The sequence below is a fragment of the Falco rusticolus genome, chromosome 1 (genome assembly GCF_015220075.1).
Source record: "Falco rusticolus isolate bFalRus1 chromosome 1, bFalRus1.pri, whole genome shotgun sequence".
Classification (NCBI taxonomy): Eukaryota; Metazoa; Chordata; class Aves; order Falconiformes; family Falconidae; genus Falco; species Falco rusticolus.
Window position 1 is genome coordinate 11,226,617 of NC_051187.1, and position 16,839 is coordinate 11,243,455.

The following is a 16,839-nucleotide window of genomic DNA, read 5'->3' on the forward strand; positions in this document are numbered from 1 at the left end:
CCCCACTATGAACTGCAAGTCTTTCTCCAATTTCATTTAAAGGAAACAGAGTATTGAAAAGCCTACTGAGGAATTCATGAGCAGCTAGCTACAACCTCACTTTTCCTCCTAGCCAAATCCTGGGACTTCATTACCATGGCAACATATCATAATTTTAATTCCCTTCCTGATTGCCACTGCACAGAGACCAATACATCTGCTTGCTTCCCTGGGAGTCTGCCATGCACTTTGCAGCGGGTACAACATGGCACTTGCTTCTTGGGGCTCATGAGGGATCCAGAAAAAGATGCTGAGTCCCTTTTTTCAGTGGAACTCCCAGAAAAGGTCAATAAAATTCAGCAAACCCAATCCAGGCAGTGTGGATGGTCCTCTGATCTTTGGGCATCTCAAACATGCAGGCATAGCCCAATGCGGTGGGAGCTCCTGGAAAGAACAAGTTTCGTGTCCTTTGTGGGGTCTTACAGGTTACAGGGAGAAGGGCGGGCAGCTTCCACCACTGAAATGAGAACTGGAAGAGGTATGAGGGGTGTCTATGAAGACACGAGGTCTCCAGCGATCACAAGTCCCTGCTTCAAGGTTTCTTTTATTTTAGCAATTATCACACTCCAAGGCATTTACAGGATTATAGTCTCTGGTTTACTGTAGCAGGTTACAGGCACTGCAGCTGCCTTTCTGAGCTCCTCCACTGCGCCTGCACAACCCCAGCATCGAACAGAGCTCCCTTCGCCGGACCTCGGGGCTGGGCTCTGCGCTGGAACCTGCAGCCAGACCCTAACCTGCCAGCAACACCCTAACTGGCTGTTATCTTAATTATCTAATTCACGTAAAATCTGTTGTTCACAGCTGAAAAGCCTCGTTCAGACTCAGAGCCCATCCGGGAGCCCTGGGCTGGGGGGGTGGGGTGAGGGTGGTCACAGGCATTTGGTGCTGCTCTGTGGATAGTGGACATCAGGCAGTGAGAGCTGCAAGAGGCTCAGACAAGCTCAGCCAGGGACGAAGGCAGTTGCTCCATTTTTTGAGGGTGGGACCATGAATCAATGGAGGCAACATGCTGCAGCCCCCGGTGCCCGTCGCAGCCCCCCGCTTGGGCTGAGAGCTGCAGTGGTCCCCTCTCTGTACACCCCAGCAAGGATGGAGGTAGTGGGGTTCTCCCCTACTTTTTGAAGACCTCCCATTGGCAGAAAAATCTGGGTGGGTTTTTTTTCCCCATCAAACCCCCCACATTTGACAAAGTCTCCTGGAAATTCCCAGCACTGACAAGGCAGCTGTGTGCATCAGTAACTCACCTGTGACAAAGCGGCCAGCAGCAGAGATGCACACGCAGGTGAGCCGCTGGTTTCTGTAGTGCACGTCACTCTGAGGTGCCAATGGAAAGGACCTTCTGGAGTATGGACCTGCCCTCCAAACTCACTTAAACTGCATTATACATATGTATTTAATCCCTGTGTGTAGATATATAATATTTATTATATATATGTATTTATAATGCCCAGTTTTGTTCCAGACATCTGGAGAGTCACAACTCATTTAAGCACAGAAAAGGCATGGAGATTCACCTTTCTTTCAGGGCAGGAATGAATGCTCCATTGAAAAGAGCAGACTGAAATCTTCGTGCTCTGTATGTAGCTACAAGCCAGCCTTTTCCTCCACCTCTAAAGATCCAGCCCTCCCTCTTGTTGAAGGGTTAAAAATTCTGAACAGAAACCACAGTGTTTTCCTTCTTTTTCTGAGCCTTTTTATTTAGTTACCCTTTCATTATTGTTTCCCTTCATCTAAAATAAAAGTAATCTAAGTAATTATAATCATAAAATGGATGTGAGCAAAATGGGTACTGCGAGGTTTATAAAATACAAATTTCCCTTTTCTGGGAAATATAGTCTCTCCTGCACTTAAACCTTTCAAGCTCTGCCCAGGCTCCTAAGGTGGCACAAACCCCACAAGGCTTGTAACGCCCCGGAGAGGAAATCACTTAAATATCCAGCCCTCCCCAGCAGATGCAGGGCTGCTAACCAAGTCCTTCAACTTAAGAGTGTGCTTCAGCACCGCCTTGAACGGGGCTGCTGTCCTGTCAGAGCTGGAAAGGATCGGTGTCCAGCATAAATTAATAAATGCCTAATGGATGAGTTTGCTAACACCAGGCACGCACAGAAATGTCTTCAGTAGGGGTGAATCGTCTAGCTCAGCTGAACGTGCCCAACCCCCCCTAAGTGCCACCAGGCTGTACCTGACCCATGCCAGGGAACCCATACGCAAGCAGGAATCAGCTCCTCAGCCAGCAAAGGACCCCTTTTGCTTTGGGGTTTTTTCTTTCCTTTCCTTTCCTTTTTTTTTTTTTTTTTTTTTTTAACTGAAAATGACCCAAGAGAACCCTTCCTTGATGTTCACTAAGCAGTTATCGGCAAAATATCACTGATGTGAAAACCAGGAATCTTTCTTAAAGATTGCGTGTATCCAAATTGGTCCAGCCTGATCAAGTCCTCTTTTCTCTTTTGCTGTTCTTTTATTTATTTTTTGACTGATAACTGCTCTCTGCATGTAAGTTAGGCAGAAAGGGGGAATTCCACTTTGATTTGGGAAAGGAAAACACCAGCTATTAACCTGAGACATCATGTAATCTCCATTAGAAATTATCTTTTATTTCCAGATTGCTGGAATACCCTTGGAGAACAGCAGGCCTGACGGTTGGGTCCCCCAGCCCCAGGGGAACTCCTGGCTCCCCTCTGCAGCAGCAGGTAAGCAGCTCACAGCCTGGCTTTGTGTTCAAAACCCACATTTCGTCTTTCATGGTCTGTTTGCCACTTTAGCGCTGGGGTAAGAACTGCATGGGAGATGGTAGTGTTTGTAAATGTGGTATCCCAGATCCTCTGCAGTGTCTGAAATGGATTGCAGTACATCCCAAAAAATTAACTTAATTCAGGTGTATGGACCAAAACTTTCTCTACAGATCCTTCCAGAGCTGTTATTTTGCCCAGAGCAATCAATTAAGATTTTTTGAGAAGACACTGCTTCACAGCTGCTTCTTAGACACCAGTATCCTCAATGGCAAGAAATAAATTCTCATTACTTTAAATAAACTCTGTCATTTCAAAAAGTCTCACAGCTTTTGAACTGAAGAACTTCTAACTATAAAAACTGACATCCCTGCTGCCTGGCGTAGCCTAACCATGCAGCCGTCCGCAATCCCAGTGCAATCCCAGCATAGGGCACTTTGTCTTCAGCAAAGTGGGGGTGGCTGTGCTGCTCCTTCACAGCCTGTCTGTGGGATATGGGCACACTGCTGAGGGTGGGGAATCTTCTTGAGCGTCCTCACTGATGTTCAGGAGGTGAAGAGCCAAGTCTGAGCTGTCACCACAATCTCCCTGCAGTCAGAGCAGGGGAGCAGCCACTGCCAGAAGATGGTACCATTCACACTAAAGTCAATGTGCATGGTAGAAACATTTTCCTCCTCCCTCCCATACAGAAAGCTGTAATTTAGAGTCTACATCTATGGAACGTTCTCACCCACAGCAGGAGGTGAGATGAGTCCCACCTTGGCCTCACTGAGCTCATCTGCTGGGAAAACCCTGCAGGCTCTGCAGCATGAATGCCTCCAGCCCGGCTCTCCGCACGAGCATCAGCATGGTCTGGTGCAGGACAAACAGCCCCATCACAGGTGACAGCAGGGCCCTTTCAGGAAAGCGTGGAACCCTGTGGCAGTGCTAGGAAGAAGGTAAGGCAGAGGGATGTGCCTGAGCTCACCACAGCACGCCCGACCTCCACAGCAAGTTGGTGGGTCTTTGCTAAAGGGATCAGTGATTTGATTTTCTCCTTGGCTTTTCTGCCCATGTACTTGTCTAGACCTCTGTGAAATCCTAGGAAGGCAGATGTACCAACCGCCCAGTGTAACAAAGTAAATTTTTACACTAAGTACATTTTTTTTTAATGTGCTGACTTTTTGGCAACATGACTGCCAAGTTAATCAGGCCTCTCATTTCTTTAACCAGCTTTAAAGGATTTGTAATATTATACTCAGTTATTGAAGAGCAGAGGGAAATTGTTTGTCTGATTATGAATCTGTTATTTATTGTGAATTAAGAGCACAATCACCTATTGCAGTCAACAGCAGGATATTTTATCCCAGTTTTAGGAAGGTGGGGGTAAAAATCTGCTGTGCCATGCTACCAAATGACATAAACCGACTCTGATCTCAGAAGCCACCTCCCGAATACTAAAGAGCTGGGACATAATGGCTTTTAAAGAATATAGTTTCCAATTAGGTCATTGGTTTCAAACACAGGGTGTACTAAATTAGTAACATTTGGTGGTAAATTTCTTTGAAGTTCTCATTAATCTTGGTCTTGGATTTGAACTTTTCTTGGCCATGTTCCTTATAGAATTTGGATCCCACTTATGTCAAAACAACTGATTAGCCCCACAGTTTGAAGGCAGGGGGGATTAGGTAGGGCGGGTGTTAGGTTTCATGAAAGGCCTATTTACCTAGTCGTTTAGCATGACCAAATAGCAGGGCAGCCAACAGGGGTGACGTGTTGGAAAAATTCCAACCTTCCTGGCTCATTAGAGATCTCCACAGCAAATGGTAGCATTGCGTTTGTGATAAGAGCCACTGTTCAGATTCAGCTGTCTACCCGGTCCAGACAAGGGCTGAGGGCTTTCCTTGACCTGTGATGGCTCTCCTGCATAACCAAGCTGCCCACCTCTTCAGCTCTTGTGAAACCAGTGGAAAGGAAGAAGTGCTCTGAAGGAACACATTCAGGTGATGTCCCTTCTTTTTTGTGAATGACCTAAAGCAAACTTCCCCCCCAAATCAATTGAATTCTTTCCATCTGTTACAACACATTCAAAACCAGGCTTCTGAATAGCTCAGAATCACCAAACCCAAGAACTGTTAAGAAACTCAATGGGATGCTCTCATAGAGCCTCTGTCTAAAGAAGCAATAAGTTTAATTCATGAACTAATGAACCATAGCCCAGAGGAGAAAACACACTTTGAGTCATGGCAGCAGTGAAGCTTGGGAAGCTCTCAATAGGACATGCTGCAGCGAATTGAACCTGCAGCACTCTCGTGGCCATGGTGCACATCTCCTTCCTGAGGCTCCAATTAGTCAAAGAACAAAGAAATACACAAAGGAGGCCTTTCCTGGAGATCACAGCCCAGCATCAGAGATCTGACAAGCAGAAGACTCAGAAGTTTCATGAAGAAACTTGCTCTGTCTTACTGAAGCATGAAACAATGGAGAGCAGCCTGAGGGACAGGCTACTGTTGGTCCCCAGGGGACACCTGGTCTCCAGCCAAGACAGTGCCAGCCCCGGAGGGTGCAAGGTCAGCGTTCCTTACACATCAGGTGGATGCACGCAAACTTGGCACAGCTTCAAGCCCCTCGTCACCTCTTGCAGTTACTGCTCACTTCCATGGTCCTGGAATGGGCAGGAACAGCATTTCTGGGTGGTAAAGCTGCATGAGACATGAGCCAGTCTTCACATGGCTCGGATGCTCTTGGCAGCGCCCTGTGAGCGGTGCTGCTCCTGCCTGCTGCTGGAGATGGCTACTTTGTTTTGCAGCTGAAACGCACGAGGAAACTGCAACTGGCGCAGCAGTGGCAACACTTGGTAAGGAGCTCTGAAGGCACCCATAGAGTGCTCAGCCACAACAACATGGTATAAAAATAAGTTAAACCCATCTTTTCCTCAAAAGAAAAAAACCCAAAATCTTGGGATTGGGCTTTAATTTGAGGAAATCATTCATTCAGGTCTTATTTTGTATGAAACTCTTCCTTCCGCCTCTAGACAATCTATCTAAAACACTGCATCAGTGATCAGAAAGTCCTTTCTTACACCAAAACGCAGTGAAAGTCTGGGTACAGACCTTGTTCTCACCAGCCCTAATAAACACATTCAAGCTTCAGCACGGATCCAGCCCCACTGGCTTTGGCGGGAATTCTGAACATTAATAACGTTTGTACATATGCAGAGGTGTTTGTAGGATCACGGCCACACAATTAATATAGAACTAACTTTAATAAGCCTAATTAGGGTCATTCCCCAGTAGTGTGAAAAGTAGCACTGATACTTATTGGCTGGAGAGGGAAAAATCACAAGTCTGGTCAACCACGTGTTACTTTCCCACAAGTTGGTGACCTCAGGGCAGGACTTCAGAAATCTCTCCTATAAAACCGGAGCTACAGAAAATCAAGTTGGCTGCATTTAGATGGAGCCATGGAAAATACTTGGGGCTTGGTGGTTTGGTGGTTTTTTTTGGTTTTTTTTTTCAGCAGAACATTTTGGCACAGAACCATTTCTTCCACAGTTAGGAGCTCGGTAATGTCCCTCATGTAATGATGTCAAAGCACGGAAAAAATAACCAAGAGGAGGAGAAAGAGTGTGTAGGACCCCTTTTGGAAGGACTGTATTCTAAAGAAAGGGAGCTTTTTATGGTGTTTAATAAAAGTTACACAGTCAAAAAGAGAAGTCTGTTGCGGTGCTTGCTGTCTTGCCTCCTGCAGAAAGGCAAGAACATGAGTGTAAGCTGCAGCTGAAGGACACATGGCACAAACCCAGCTCACTCACCCGCTGGCTTTGGGACCTTGTTTTGCCACCATTTATGAAGTTCTCCTCAACAGTCATTTCCTCCACTTGCCCTCATCTCTCTAGCTCATCTCCCCAGCCCAGACCAACCAACCCAAACCCACAGGGTGCTGTGGGCTTGCCTGCACTGCCCACCCTGACCCCAGCACCTGGGTCCATCCCACCTGGCCAAATCTTCAGCAAGTCCAAAGACCTTGAGCTGTCCTTTGAGCTTTCAAAGGAGACACTAACAGCCATTTGAAAGCTGGATGGTATCCCTGTGCCTCGGGGGAAGGGAAGGCGTCCTTTCCTGGGGTGAACCATGACCATCCCCAACCCATGGACATCACCAGTGCCTCCAGCAAGAGGATGGTGGGAGAGAGCTGCCAGCCAGCGTGGGTGCTCAGCACTGGAGGGAAGGTGGGAGTTTTCCAGGGTAAAGCGTTTCCTCTGGTACGCATCCAATTAAAAATCATTTGGTGGCCTACAGCAGCTTCTCATCTGGCATATCGTGAAACCACTATTTCAGCACAATTTACAGCCTTTTGGGAAAGGGAGAACTTGGTTATTTAGTAACTTCCCCGCTCGCCCTCAGGAAGGTCAGATCCTTTTGTTCCCTGCCAGAACAGTGAAAGCCGTAAACTACAGGAGGGAGAGTGTGTTGGGAGCTTGTACTTACAGTGTGGTGCACCTGGATAACCCTGCAAACAGCCGTACAGTGCAGGGAGGTCACGTATGGAGAATCAGAATATTATGGGATTGATGCATCAGAGCGTGGAACGCAGCAGCAGTGCTGGAGGGCAGCTTATGAGCTGAGTACGACAACACAAAGTACATAGATTAGATGCATTTTACTGAGATTTGGATGAAATCTGCTGCTTAAAAGCAAGCATTCAGTGGACACCAGGAGGGGCTGATCGCCATTAATTTCCCCTTCCTAGCCTTTTTCCCGTTAGGAGACGGAAAATAGCAAAGCAAGCTTCAGATTTTCTTCCCCACAAGAAACACCACTTCTCAAGCAGTGTGGTACTCAGCTTTGCTCCCAGGCTGCGTTGTCAGCTTGCAGGGTATTGTAACGCTTGTATGGTAGCATGGTGAAAAAAAATAAAGGCTAAGGCAGGAATGAAACTAACTTGCCCAGGACCTCCCCCCACAAGAGAATATTTATTACTAAATTTTAAAATAATCAGGATTTTTAAGGAGAAAAAGTTAGCAGCGTCACTTCTATGTTGCCTGGTGTCCAAAGTTTCGGGGCTGTGTAATTGTTGTCATTTTCAGACACCTCAGACAGGCTCGCATGACACAGATACTACAGGGGGAGAAGCCAGCTGAACACACAGCTAATTGTTGCGCTGTATTTTCCCATGAAGCTCACCGAATTTCCAACCAGGGGTTTGGGGAATAAAGTTTAAAAAATCCTCCAGGCTCAGAAAATTCACAAGTGAGAGAAGGAAACATCTTCCATTGCTGCTATACATTTGTTAACATTTCATTTCACCAGAAATCAATACAGCCCAAACTGCTTCTGCCAAAAAACCAAAGGAACAATGGTCCAGGGGCTGCAGCCTGCCTAGTGATTTCTTTTTATCACCCCACTGAGGTATAAAACAAACACTTTTCCTCTGCCTCCCTATTTATTCTTAACAATATTTGTCCAAGAAGAGCTGAAACTTATCGGCAGGAAGTTTGCAGAGGAAAGATAATGGATGAACAGAGAATCAAGAAAAGCATTTTGAATGGTCCAGGCAAAGATGGCAAAGCAGTAGTTCCTCACATCATCTTCATCTCAGCTTGCTTGCTCAGCCTGACAATCAACATCTTATTATGCAGTCCTAACATTTCTCTGCAATTTAAACAAGGCATCGGTAATGGTGTGTGATCTTCAAGGTCACTTTCTGGAGAGCTGTCTTTAGCCCAGTGGTCGCTAGCTATTTAGGAATAAAAATGACAATTTCACTAAAGCAAATTACATCCTGGAAGTATAATACACTTCAGCAAGTGCAATGGAAATTATCAGATGGGAGATCCAGCTTGGAATACATTAACTTTCATGTGTATAAAGTAGGTTTCTGGGATCCGGAAACATTCCTGTGTAGCCCTCCGAGAAACAGTGGCCCCGCTCCGTTTATCTCTAGGTACATGGATTTATAATTATAGTTCATTTAAAAAAAGCAGTCTCTTGCTACTGTATCTGGATACATCAGCCTATTTAGAGTTTATTTCCTTCGAGGTTCTTTACCTTGCAAAAAATAATTCATCTCTGCCACAGTCTTTCTTCAGAGAGAGAAATACTACATTCTGCACATAAAAAGCTCCTTTAACCTATCATGCAATTTCCATTATTTCTTTTCCCATGCTCTTATCTGAAGATAATCTTTTTCTTCCTCCATTGGGCAACTAGCTCCCGTCTGCCTTAGCCAGTAATTGCCTGCGGCGTCACAGTAATTCCTGTGATGATTAACCGATGTCACCAAGGCCACGTTTTGACATCACAGAATAAGCAGGTTCCTTTTGGGAACAGATGGATTTATTTATTCAGATGTAACCAATGTTGGCAAATGCCACGTGATGTGTATTTGCCAGACCCTCAGGAAAGGTTTTTCTTACCTCATAGCGAATAAAAGACGAACTGAGGTTGGGCAAAAGGGAGAGCATTTGACAGCGTGTAAGTCGAGTTCAAGTCAACTTGATAGAGAAAATCATGGTCTGACGTATGGTGAAATGAAGGTCTGATGGATGGGTGGGAATGTAGATCCATGGGTTCGCTGGAACATGGCACCAAGGTGGCCACAAGACCGTAGATGGAAGAGGAACGTATTTAAATTTACCTGCAGTGGGTCAGTAATTCCCAGTGGGCAGGTTTTGATGCCTTTCCCCATTTCATAATGACTCCCTACAGAATGTACAGTTATCATATTCTTAAGTCCTATCAAAGTTCACATTCTACCAGTTATGATTTGCAGACAAACCTAACACATCCTAAGCCATGACTGTGTCACTGACTTACACAGAGGAGGCAGAACCAGCCCCAGCTCATGCTGGTTGCAGAGAAACCCCCTTATAAGTGTCTGAGCAGCATTCAGATTCTTGGGGCTCGCATTTATTAACAAGCCAATTTGTGGTTTAAGATGAAAGGGGGGGGGGGGGGGGGCGGGAATCTAGCAAATAAGCTTGTAAATAGGATTTTTTTCCTCCTAGTAGAATGACAGCTTTTGTATGTTAAGTGTATTCCTTCTAGCTGCAGTGCACATGCAAAGAATTTGTGAGCAGAGTAATGCTGCATGCATGGAGGTCGGTAACCTGGAAAAGAACACCACACACACACACACACCCCGAAAACAAAGTCTACCATCAAGGACAGCCCCCAAAGCCAGAGCTAGTGATCGTTAACAGTCTCAGTCTTGCAAAGCCTTGTACTTCACTCAGCTCTTCTTAAAGCTGCACAGAGTGGAACCACTTGTCATTTTAGCATCCATCAGAGGTGTGCACCTCCGTGGGAACACAGAGGCTGACTGCAAAGTGGCAAAAGGATTTTAGCTGTGCTCTTTTGGAGACAGCGGTCAGAACCACCATGCCTGCTGGACCAGACTGTCCTTTAGACTTGTTTCAGAAGTGAGGGCTGGAAGAACGTAACAGCCCCACCATAAGACCTCCCTGGCTTTCAGCAGTAGGAAGCCTCTGAGGTTCCCCAGTAATTTCCAAAAGAAGTATCTGTCATTTTACTGAAGAAGGTATCACAGCTGGAAACATCACAGCTGTTCCTGCCAAAAACACGTACTGGAATTTTAACCAGCCTCACCAGAACTTTACCAGTTACACCTAAAACAACCTCAGAAACAGCAGAAGCAGTAAGTAAGGAAGAAGCTAGTCCTTAAAGATGATGTTCTGTCCTACCCTAACCCTGCGATGGCCATCACTGCCTGGCTGCTGGCAGAGCCATGCCACTGAGAACTCCAGAAGTAGCTGCTTACACACCACAGGATGCTCCAGTGCTATTTTGGGCTCTTTCATATCACAATATCGCCTATCACGAGTGCCGCGTGCAGGGCCACGTTTCCCTCTGCTGACACCATTATACACACTGGCTCGTGAGCCTGCTTGTGTCACTGAGCTGGTTTTTCAGATGGAGCAATAGATACCTGTATTGTGAGATGCTGGGGACTTGGCTTCAACCTCCGAGGAGCGAGGGCTTGAAGGTGAGCCACAGGCTGCCTGTGCTGGCGTTGCAGGTTGCATTGCTCTGCTTCATCCAAGATCATCTCGCCAATGAAGCCCTGTACTTTGCATTTAATTGAGGAGGCAGCTCACAGAGCTAGTGTGCATTACATACCATGATGCCTTTACTGAAAAATCCTGAAACTTTCGTGAAACTCAGAGCACTGAAAAATAATTGCCAAGACCACGTGTCTGCAACCTGATATTCCTTCTGTGCTTCTCAGAGTGGCTACAAAATTCAGACGAAGTCTTCAAGTCTGCCAGTAATTTTTGATCAGAGGCACTACATCAGAGCATCCCCCTCTGGTAGAAGAAAACAGAACAATGCTATCTTTCAATTGATTTTGAGATTAAGTCACTCTAATTATCACAATCTGACCTCTCCTTGACATGACACCCACAGAGAATGGTGGAGCCTTGACACATCAACCATTGTTGGACTGAACAGATCGAGAAGAGACATCCTTGTTCAGGAAGACCTTGGGGGAAGCAGAGGAGAAATGCTCTGCCTTGTGAACAACATCAGAAGCCCAGGGCTCTGTCTGCAAAGGAGAATGTGCTGGTGCTGCAGCATCCTGGCTGCCTGCTGAATCCAGCCCTGGCAGCTCCCAGACTTGTGCCTGGCCCTTGCACCCATCTGCGCTGCACCTATGCTCTGCACCCACAGCCCGGACTTCCCTTCTCCTGAAGCAGCTCCAGACCTGCAGGGTTACTTGCTCCCATGTCCGGCAATGCAATGCAATGCAAAATATCTCATTTTCCCTTAAGCCCTGCTCCCTGTTAGCGGTGGGATCAGCCACGTCCTCTTAGCTGGGCAGAGGTACCACTGAGGTACCGAAGGGATGCACAGCAAACACCAGTGGCAATAACCACTGTGACGGAGAGACAAAGGGGCTGACAGGCTGTGCTGTGGTTCCTACGTATGTCCGGCCATGCCCTGCCAGGCAAAAAGCCACTGACATCTAACGTCAAGTGTTTCCTACTGACCGGCCTTAAACCTTGAGAGACGACTGACCAGCAGGCAACCCATGGCTCAGGCATGTCACGGACATTTGGACTATCTTAAAATGTCCCTAAATCTTCACGTATTGCCCAATTCTATGGTGTCAACTGTCGCAGCACTTTGATTCAAACACCCCAAGGCTGGGAACAGGACCAATTTGCCAAGAGCTCGCAGACACGAGATTAAAACCTAAAACATTAAGAGCCTTCTGGGGTTTGGGTTTCCCCCCACTTCCTCTCTTGCTGGAATCAGGAAGTGCAAAGAAGCAACTGTGAAAATAAAACTTAGTTTCTTTTCAGAAAGTTGCTTGAACTTTCTGAACCGTACGTTTCATTCCCATTTAGGGCAAAGATCCAAGATAGTTAAGTTATTCCTGTACTTAAACCAGGTTCAGTCATCCTTAATAATTAAGGGCACTAGATCAAAAATTAAATTTATTGTACCAGTAACACAACCACAATGGATCTTCATAAAACTTAACCACATGGAGAAGCAGGTTGCCTGAGATCTGCCATTCAAGCGGCCTTTATTGCATTTATATATAGAATCATGAAAAATGAATTAAGAATGGGGATGACCCTTTGTCTACCTAGAGGCCTAGGAAAGATGTTTGCCTCTGAAACAGTTTGAAAATTAGCATTTTATAGGGCCTGGGATGCTGCCTGACACACAAAATACTTTAAAATTCTGTAAATAATGTAAGTAAATTAACAAGAGATAGTGACTGCAATGAATAAAACATAAGTTAAGTACCTTTCTGTTTCCTCTGAAGCCTAGAGGAAAAAAGTGACTAGATTCAGCTCTTTGGGGGAAAGAATTGAAAGTACTTGTAATGTTGGTAGGAGAATACACAGATAATTTAGAGAAACACTGAAAAGCCAGTTTGAAGCATCTTTGACGTAACTATGAGAAAAGCCAGGCTTTTGTGGCAAAGGCAAGGCCCTTGCATTGAGTTTTAGCCTTGTTTAGGACAGTCCAACACCCATCAAGTGCTTGGGAAGATCATCAGGGATGGGTCTTCCCACCTTCCTCGCTCCCCTTGCTCCCCCTTCACCACTCCAGCAGGCTCCTTAGAGGAGGTGGCTCCTGGGGAGGCCAAGCACACCTCAGGGGGCTTCCTCCTTCCAGTGTGAGCTGCTGAGCCCCACCACAAAGTCTTCCACTCTCCTAAGCAAGTCAGAGCTCAGGGAGCCAAAAAAGAACACGGAAGTCCAGGTTCAGTGCTTCTTGCTCTACCATAAGGGATGAAACTGTAGCAGACATGCTTCAAGCTGAAGAGCATGACCATCAGCAGCTGCAAACCCCATCCGACATCAGCACAGGGCTCTCCCTGCTTCATTAAGCCCACCCAAAAGCCTGGGCATACCTGTGCAGTCCTAGCATGGCTCTGTTGGCAAGGTAGCATGTGGCTGTCCTGTAGACTTATCTGGGAACAGAGGTGAGCTTGGACCTCTCTTAGCATGGACTGGTGTGCAGATGGGGTCACCCATTTGGTTGCCCAGCTTCCTATATCCTTTTAAATAGAGGCACTGTGACGAGAATTTGATAGGGCTTTGGCAAGAAAATTATTGGCCCGTTTGTGAAATAAAGCGCATGTCCCGAAGGAGAGCTGTGAGGTCAAACGCGTTACACTTGCCGAGGCATTTGGTTGACACAACCTCTATTTTCACATTTAAAGCTTGAAGCCCTAACCTGACATCCCTGGCGAAGGCAGAGCAGGAATCTTGCAGCAGCATGCCGGCTCGGAGGCGCGAGCCTTATCAGATGGGCTCTGATATGACAGCAAGAGCCTCTCCCAGGATGTTTTGGCTTGTGATCCATGATGAACACCTGGAAGCCAAAAGGAGCCTGGAACAAATTAAATGAATTGGCCAGACTTTCTCATCTTGTTAACATGCTGCAGGCTTCATTTGTGTTTTGGGCAGGGATTCAGAGTGGTTCTTTATTTGATTCAAACCAGATAGCCAATCACAAATCCAAAACTCCTGCTCGTATCAGCAGCACCCAGACCCTGTCCCTACAGAAAAATTCTTCGCGACAAAAGCATCTCTGACAAAATCAAACAGCACACACACGGACTGGAATTTTGCTGCAGATAAAAGCTAGCAGAATATTCTACTTGGTCTCTTCTCTTCCCACTTTTCATCTCTTTTCTAACTCTTCAACTTCTAGTTTCACTGCCCCAGATCACAGGAAGATTCAAACCACAGCAGCTTCCAAACTCTGCATCAGGAAGTTCAGCTGCAAACTCTAGAAGGACAAACACCTACAGCATCTCCTGGGAGAGCCTCAACCACAGCCACAACGTGTGCCATGGCTGGGGCATTGTGTCCCATCACCCCAGACAACAGCTTCTATTCATTTTCCCCCTGAACAGCAACTTTCTTACCTGGTATTTATGGAAACGACTCAGAGATCCTGCAGAGATCACGTTTCTGTAGCCATCTTGTGCCTTCAGGAGATGTGCAGCAAGGGCAAGTATGCCCAGATGACACCAGCGAGGACACACACACACTGCCACGGCATTCTCCTCCAACCCACCGTCCCTGTTTCACCTAGCACTCACAAACCCTTTTTCTCAGGGAACACGATGTCCTGTAAGATATAAGGAATTTAAATTCAGTTGGGTGGCAATATTCAACCAAGAAAAGCATAACGTGGGCAAGGACTCAAGGCAGCAACACCAAAGGCATGAGACAAGCTGTGTCTCTGGTACTCCTAGACCAAGTGGTTCCATGACCAGGGAAGTCCCAGCATGACCGTTTGCATTTGCAGGTAGCAAATAAAAGCCAAATACTTCAAGAGAAAGGCAGCTCCTTCTCTTGCCCCTACTCCTGCCAAGGACTCAACATCTCGTCCATCATTTCCACCCGGTTTGTGCTGACATATGAAAACATGCTCCATGCAGGCATTAAACTGCTAACATCAATGATCAAATCAAGAAAATGGAGGGATTTTATCAAGTACCGTTACTGCCAGGTCTACCTGTGTGTAAGGCCTTCCAGCAAAGATATAAATCAATAGTTAAACAGTACAGAGTGGGGCGTATGGCCCTGCTGCTAGAAGACAGTGTGGCTCAGAGGGAAATAGTCCTGCCCTGCCCTTCCAGGGAAACACTGCTAGTGCCCTCTCAAGTCTCTGCACAGCTAGCTTGAAGCAGGAAATAATTGGGTTCTACCCCAAAATCTGTCATTTATTCATTTTATAATCTTGGGCAAGATACAGCCCTAGTTTTGCCTCAGTTTCCCTAGTTCAAAGTGGAAGTGAGCCCAGCCATCTTCTGAAATCTGCTCTAATATTCATGGGGAAAAAACAACCATCATAAAAACACACACCACTAAACCCAAGCAAAGATCTTACAGACTCATCAGTGTGGGGAACCAGCTACTACATTTTTCCCTGCTCTGCAACAGCAGAGATCTACACTAAAGCCATTCCGTGGGTGTAGGCACTCCTAGCTGGCAATGGGAACCACACAAGGAGTGTGGGTTCCCCTGTTTGATGCTTTTGGTCAAAGCAGCCACTGCTCAGGGGCTTTTCTTTCAAAGGACACCAGGATTTAAAGTTAATTGTTTTACAAGCAGGCAGAATGGGTTTGTTGTTGTTAAAACCAGTTTCCAGTGAGAACTGCCCAAAGAATTTTCCTTCTCTACCTCCCTTCTTATTCCCCTGCCCTGATATACTAATGTTATCGATTTTGATCTAGCTTTGTTTAAATGCTATTGAAAGCCAAGCAAGAGAATTTTGTCTGTCAGAACTTCCCCACCTATTGAATTTTTTAGAAAGAAAAGTCCAGTTTTCTTCCAGATCAGGACAGTTGGCTCACAGCACCCAGCTCGCTGTGCCAGGGAACCGGTGGCCGCTCCTGGGCTCTCAGCTTCATTTTAGCACCTCAGTGTTCAGGAGCGGATCCATACCCAGGGAAGCCCCTGCCTGGCTCATGGGGCTTTTCTGGAAGATGGAGGGTCCCAGGGAACCTCAGACACCATAGCATGTAGCGGTGGGTTGCTGGGCCAGTGTTCTGGGGGAAACGACCATTAAATCCAACCCAAACCCAGCTGTGCTGGGCTTGGGGCTGGCTCGGACACTGGCCAGAGAGCCCAGGGTCAGCCCTTGCACACACTTCAGTGCTCTAAGGGAAGCAGAGCAAAGAGGGCTGCTCAGCAAAGCGTTCCATAATTTGCTATTCTTGCAGCACAGTCGGCCCGATTTACAGCGGGAGGTGCTCCTGGAGGAGACCTCGACTTCAGACACAGCTGTGAAGCACCTGACGCTGCAAAAGGGTCTGCAGGAGCTGCGCTGTGAGCCCCAAAGTACAAGATGGTGCATAGGATAGAATTAATCAGTCTGCTCTGAAGAAGGAATTCTCCTCACTAGGGAAGGAAACAGCTTTGCCTGCATGATGAAAAATTTAAGAACCCCTGGCCTGGCAGTGTCCTCCTGGGGAAGAGTTAAAGCAGCAGCCTGAAGAGAGAGGCAGACGTTTCCCTTTACATGTAAGCTGCAGATACGCTGCTCCATCTCAGTGAGTTTCCTAAATAAATTGCCCTCCTTGCTCTCCTCAAATCCAGCGGGATGTTCATTCCTTCCTCTCTCCAGAAAAGAACTAAAAGTGGAAGAAACCTTGCCTTTTTAGTTAATATTTTGCCGAGGCTGAACTCTCAGAGCTGCACCACCCTAGCCTGAGCCAACCCCAGCGTCTCCCTCACACAGCACGAGCATTTGCTGCTCTGATTTTGTAGGGAAGAGGCTAAATTTGGGCATTTACTAGCCCTGGCAGCCTTCCCTGCAAGCCAGCCGACTGCCTGACCAAGAAGACCATGTAGCTGCAGAAAAGCAAAGCAGCTCCTTTCCTCTGGAATTTCACCACTTTCCCAGGGTGAAGGGGGTGGGAGCATCGCCCTGCTGGCATCCCGCTTCCCCCCAGGGTGAGAGAGGGAGGACAGAGCCATGATGCAGGCACGGGCACCCATGGCTGGTGATGGCACCCACCCAAGCGGAGCAGGCTGTATTCTCCCACCCTGCCCATCCCTCCTTGGGGGGACACCTGGCTGTCTTCC

The 16,839-nt window shown here is 46.8% G+C and overlaps 1 long non-coding RNA gene across 1 annotated transcript in view; it reads right to left on the reverse strand.

The window, feature by feature from the left end:
* LOC119158124 overlaps positions 1-9,353 on the reverse strand; it is a 70,915-nt gene extending 61,562 nt beyond the window's left edge. Inside the window, exons 1-2 of the long non-coding RNA XR_005107767.1 lie at positions 9,169-9,353; positions 7,241-7,373 (exon numbers count right to left, since the gene is read on the reverse strand). This is a non-coding gene — a long non-coding RNA (uncharacterized LOC119158124). The remainder of the gene's footprint in view (positions 1-7,240; positions 7,374-9,168) is intronic.
* Positions 9,354-16,839: the final 7,486 nt, after the last annotated feature.